Below are 6,426 nucleotides of genomic sequence, written 5' to 3' on the forward strand. Positions count from 1 at the left end.
GGAGGAAACTAAGAACGGAGGTTGGGGAGGCGCGCGGAGACTCGCTAAAGGTCACACGGTCAATAAATGAGGGGCGGGAGGGCCCAATCACCTAGTTGTGCCAGGCCCCCTCCTACCCACCTTTACAGATTCTACCCACCCCCACCTCCCCCAGAGAGAGAGAGAGGCAAATTATAACGTTATAGTGAGCTTGCGTGTGACAGGCAAAACACTTAGCAGAACACTGGCTCATGGTAGATGCTCACTAAAGCCAGAATACAATGAACTATTATTATGGGACCTACTGTTCCAGGCAACTCTAGTAATGGTGGGATCCCACCCGTTTTAGGAGGAGGGGAGGAGAAAGGGGATTGAGGCCCAGAGAGATGAAGTTACTTGTTCATGACACACAGCCTTCCGGCAGCAGAACAGCCAGGCTGAGGCATCCTGCCTCTTAGAGGCGCAGAGGAGGACAAAACAAACAGTCAGGTCCTCTGCCAACTCCAGTGTGACCGGGGGAGTGAGCCCACAAACTGGGAGATAGTCTCCTCTGGGGGGGGGGGGGAGCTGAGAGAAATGGATAGCATTCACCTAGGTCCTTCAGCCCCCACCCAGAACGACCAGCTGCATCTTGAGGCCTCGCCCCGTCCCTCCACCCCGAACTCAAGTCCGCTACTCCTTCCTGAGCACTCCCCCAGCCCTTTTGCCCAGAGACCAGCTCTGGTTTCCCACTCGTCCCCTTCTCCCCTCCCCTCTGCCTCCTGCTCCCCCCCATCTGGGCCTGACACAGTGGCTTTTCTGGAAGGAGGAAGGGGTGTCTAGGAAGGAGGGGTGAGTCCCAGTGAGTGGGAGTGGTGGGGGCAGTGGTGGGGGCTGAGGATTTGCAGGTAGAGTGGAGGCTGAATCCTCGGGTTATCCTGCCTGGTCCCACACACTGCCCACAAGCCAACACCAAACCCCACCTCCCCCTAAACTGTCAGTCCCTCTGCCAGAGAGAAGGGGGAGGGTCCCAGAGGATTGAGAGGGGCTAGGGAAGAGTTCCAGACCTTCAGGCCTACCCCCTTCGACCCCAGGCTCCTGAAGGTTCTGCCCCCTTCTCTCCATCCAGCCACCTCGGGAGAAGGGGAGGGTCGAAGCGGGTGGGGGACTGGGATCAGGGTTTTGGGGATCAGGAACCTTGCTCTGGGGTCAGGGTCCACCTGGGGGGAGAGAGGAAGATCTTCAGCAAAGGGCCAGGATGGGGACTTGGAAGGAGGAGGTTGGGGCAGGAGGAAATGGGTCCAGCCCTGGGCGGAGCCAGGGTCGGAACTGAGGAGGGGTCTCACCGTTGCAGTATTGAAGCAGCGAGGACGTGTCGTAGAGGCCGCAGAAGGCCGGGCCGCGCTCCGCCATCGCCCCGCCACAGCCACCGCCGGCCCCCCCGGCCCCAGCCTGGGCCCGGTCCCCCCCTCCAGGCCCTGCCTCCCGTTGCCATAGCAACGCCCTTCGTTCCAGCATCCCCGGCTCGGCCCGCCCGGCATCAGGCGGCCGGCGCCGGGCCTGGCACCGGGGTCATCCCCCAGGATGCCAAGAAAGGGGGGTCGGGACACCCCCTGCCAGCCCCCCCCCCCTTGGACACAATCCTTGGACCGGGATTGGTTGAGCCTATATCCCCCTAGGTACCGTCTGGTCCCGCCCACAGTCTGCGCGCATTCTCTCTAGACCCCCTCCTCGCCAGTTCAGGACCAATGAGAGGCTGTCGCGCAGGCCCCTCAGCCAATAGGGATGCAGAAGGATTGGAAGGGGCAGGGCTTTGGCTGCTTTTCAGCCTAAAGCTCAGCCCCGGGCTGTGAGAGGAAGATAGGGTGGAGGAAGACACTCCCATAACCCCAAAACCTTCTCCTTAATCTTTCGCTGAATTTCCCAAAAGCCCCCTCGCAAGACCAGGGCCTGACCCTAGAGCCTCAAATAGGCCCAGATATCCACCAGCTCCGCCCTCGAACTCTTATTCTTAGAGTCCTTGTTTATTAGATGTAGGCCCGCCCCCAAGCTCTTAGCTCCACCCCCAGAATCCCGCGGGAGCTGAAGCTCTATTCCTGCCCCAAGAGCCTTTGGCACCGCCCCCAAAGCCTCCGAGAACTACAGTACTTCGCTCAGAGCCCTCGGCCCCGCCTTCTTATAGGATTAGCTCCGCCCCGGGGTTTAGACTCCTCCCCCCCAAGTCTGAGATCCCTCCCCAACACTTCCTTCCTCTTTCTTATGGGGGAGAGGAGGGTCCCCTTAGTTCCCCCACTACAGCCCTCAACTCCCACAACTTCATTATCCAGTCCGGGTTTTGACATAGGCCCAGCTGTGACTCCGGGAACCCTGGCGGTGTCAGTCCGTGCCGGTTCTGTTGTTGGGGGAGGAGGGGAGGGTAAAAAACCTGACAATGGATTTAAAGAATGGTGGACCACCTTTCCCAGTCCCCACTGAGGGTCAGCACCTAGACCACGTTTTATAGGAAGAAGCGAACCCAAAGCGGGCAGAGACCTACCTCAGGACACACAGGCTTATCCTGAAAGCACTGGGCTTTGGAATCAGATGGACCTGGGTTTAAATCCTGACTCCACCAGTTTCTGGTTGTGACCCTGAGCCTCAATGTCCACATCTGGAAAGTGGGCGGTCATATCGTGCCTCTCTCATTCATTCAAAAATGGCTTTTGATTTAGCAAAGGGGGGAACAGGGGCGCCTAGGTGGCTCAGTTGGTTAAGCGTCTTGACTCTTGATGTGGGCCCAGGTCACGATCTTGGGTTTTGTGAGATCGAGGTCCCCCTGTCACCCTCTGAGCTGATGGCACAGAGCCTGCTTGGGATTCTCTCTCTCCCTCTCTCTCTCTCTGCCCCACTTGTGCTCTCTCTCTCTCTCTCTCTAGCCTTCTCTCTCTCTCGCTCTCTCTCGCTCTCAAAAATAAATAAACTAAAAAAGTAAAATTAAACATTCATAAATAAAGGGGGGAGGGGATCTTGATGGATCTTGCCAGTTGATGGAGGAAGTAAGCCACCATGCGCACAACAAATAAGTAATAATAGCTAACATTTATGAAGCCCTTACAACATGCCAAACACTCAGTTATCTTCACCGCCAGCCCTATTTTCACCACCATTTCCCAGATGAAGAAACAGGCTAAGATAATTTCAGAACCTTGTATTACAGAGATAAGGAGTGATGTGATCAAGGGTAAGAGGGTGAAGCTAATTCAGGGAGAGTGGGGCCAGGGTAGGTCTCTCTGAGGAGGTAACATTTGAGCTGAGCTGTGAATGACAAGGAAGGAATTATGCACGAAGTTGGGGGGGAAAGCTTTCCGAGCAGAGGCATCAGTAGGTGCAAAGGTCCAGAGGTAGGTATGAGTTTGGCATGTTCCTGGGGCAACAAGAAGAAGCCTGGTAGGGCTGGGGCCACAGAGGGAGAGGAGAGCGGAGGGTAGATGAGGTCAGGGAGGAGATGGGCCCACAGATACTCCGGGGCCTAGAAGGCTGTGGGAAGATGTTTGCAGTTTGGTATTGTATCCTCCGTGAGTCACAGATGTCGATTACACACGAGTACAGTGCCTGACACACGTAGGCTCACGTAAATGATTCCTTTCCCAGCGAACACCCACCGTGTAAGGCACCAAGATCAATAATGGGTTCAAAGCGATGACCAAAGTAGATGTGGGCCATTAGCATCCTGTGATGACAGCTAGTTGTGTTATTGATCTAAACAAAGCAGGAACCCACACATCCTGCCTCCCCAACTCCCACTTCTCCCACCCTCCGCCTCCGTGAGCTCAGACGCTAAGAGAGGGCAAGTCAGACTCCTAGTGCAGAACTCCACACAGGCTTCAGGCTGATATGGACTGCCCCCAGAGGGGACACTAGTGGGGGCCCAGAGTTCAGATCCTGCAAGCTTCATGTGTTGGGGGAGGGGAGAGGAGCCACGGGCAGAGGAATTTAGCCTGGTAGGTTATGTGCTGGGGGGGGCGGGGGGCGCGGAGAGTGACACACAGAGATAAGCCCTCGAGGGGTCGGGATCCGTGTGAGCGCAGTGACCTTGGCCAAATAGCTTTTGCTTCTCTGCAACACGGGAGTCATTCCAGCACCCAAGTCCCAGGGGAGAAAAACACGTTCAGTGAGCTCAGGCCTGTCAAGTGCTCAGCACGGTGGCTTTTGGGTACAACTCATGGAACTAGTTTTATTACCAGTGCTTTTGCGGGGAGATGTCAAAGGCCTGGAAGACAGGAGTGGGGAGGAGAGGGCTCTGCCAGGACTGAGGGGGCAGGGCTTTCGGCGTGGCTTTGTCTTTTCTCTCTGCCTCCAGGCTTCCTTCGCCACTCGTCTCTCTTCTCTCTGTCTCCCTCTGTGTCTCTGTCTGGAAATGGGTTGTCGATCCATCGCTTATGAGCTGTGTGACCTTGAGCAAGTTACCTCCCTTCTCTGAGCCTCAGTTTCTTCATCGGGAAAATGGAGATGGGAATACCTCTGCTGCAGGTCTGTTCCGAGGATTAAATGAGATGGCATGTGTGTGAAATGACCAATGCCTGGTTACCTACTGTTCTTATTATAACTATTATTACTGCTACTGCGGTAACAACCTCTGTCTTTCTGATTCCTTCTTCTTTCTTTGTGTTTCTCTTCCTACCTCGCCTTCTGTTAGTCTGTCTCCCTATTTGGGTCTATGCTGGGGCTGGGAGTTCCAAGGGGGCAGGGCCCCGGGACCCCTAGCATTGCCAAGCCCGGGGCCTGATACATTAAAAGTACCCAGTAAAATGAACAGAACCCTGCTCCGTGCCAAACCAGTGTTGGGCGATGCTGGGGACCCACAAGCGACTGAGATAGCCCCAACTGGGGTGACTGAGATAGCCCCAGTCCTGTCCTCACAGAGCTCACAGTCTGGGAGAGGAAGTAGTTATTTGTTGAATGGATGGATGAATGGATGGATGGATGGATGGATGAGCACATAAATGAGCTAACTTTGAGGTGGGCTTGGGATACTGGACAAAATTTGAGTGGAGGCACTTGAGGCAGAATACTGCTAGAACAAAGGTCAAGGGCCCGGAAAGAGTCTGAAGAGCTGGGACATCTCGGAAAAAGGGCTGAAGAGGTCAGCAAGGGCCTTGGAGGCCAGGGAGAAGGAGGCTGGGCTTCCTTCTGAGGGCACTGGGGAGCCATGGCAGGTTCTGAGCTGGAGAGGGACAGGGGCAGTTCTTGCTTTAGCATGATCACTCTGGCTGCCTGGCTGTCCTATGGGAAGACGTGCAGATGGAAAGTAGAGGGTTGCGACCGGGGTGCCCTGGATCAGAACAGGGTCTAGGGGGAGATACTAGAAACCTGGAGGAAAATGCCCAGGCCAGCCAGCTCTCCTGGACACCAGGAAAGGGGCTTCAGGGCTGGCCCGCCACCACCAGGGGGCAGCCAGGGCTACAGGTTTGAATCTCTCAGTGTGTTTTCCCAGGGTGGGGAGGTTTACACCTTGCTTTGGAGGTGGGGGGGAAGTTGGAGCTATCTGTGGGGCCGGCTGAGAGCCCCTCCGCTCTCCTGCCCCCATCCTGGCCCCTTGGGCCCCTGGAGCCCCCCCACCCCACCAGCAGGAGATTATGTCAATACAGCCCCGCCGCTTCTAGCCAGGACAATATTTGTCCTCAGGATCTGGGGAGGTCGCTATGGAGACGGGGCTGCAGGGTGGGGGGAGCACCCCCTCCCGGAAGAGGGCGAGGGGTGCTGGGCATCTCTGCCTCATCTCTGTCTGATTGTGTCTGAGAGTTTCCCCCCATCCTGTCTGCCTTTCACGTTTCTCTCTCTGAACCGTCTCTTCATCTCTGTCTCTGTCTCTGGATACCTGTCTGTGGGTCTCTGTCTCTCAGGCCTCATCTCTGTGGGTCTCTTGCTCTGTCCTTTACTGTCTCTCTCTGGGTCCCCAGCTCTATGCTTCTCCGTGGCTCTAGCTCTCTCTGGGTTTCACGTCTCTGTATCTTGGTCTGTCTTTGGGGCTTTGTCTCTGTCTGTCTCTGGGATCCCATGTTTGTGTTTGTCTCTCTAGGCCCCTGTCTCTGGATCGCTGTCCCTTTCTGCCCCTGGGTTCCTGCTTTCTCTGGATCCTGTGTGTGTGTGTGTGGGGTGTGTGTGTGTGTGTGTGTGTGTGGTGTGTCTGTCTTTCAGGCCTCATCTCTCTGCAGTCCTGAACCTCAGGGGGGCCATCTCAGCCTCCCATTTCTGGCCTCAGTCCCCACAGGGTGCCCCCTGTCCCCATCTCTCTCTGCCTCATTTCTCCTGTACCATCTGCTGGCACGCCAGGCCCCTGCCTGCTCCCCACAGGCTCTGCTTGGCTACAGCCCCAGCGGGGAAGGCACAGACCTTCCAGCTTCTTCCTCACGACCCCACCTCGCCTGACTGCCTCCTTTGGGGGGCACCGCCTGCTCCTTGCTGGGGGTGGGGCGATGACAGGCACAG

Source organism: Prionailurus viverrinus, chromosome E2, assembly GCF_022837055.1.
Source record: "Prionailurus viverrinus isolate Anna chromosome E2, UM_Priviv_1.0, whole genome shotgun sequence".
NCBI lineage: Eukaryota > Metazoa > Chordata > Mammalia > Carnivora > Felidae > Prionailurus > Prionailurus viverrinus.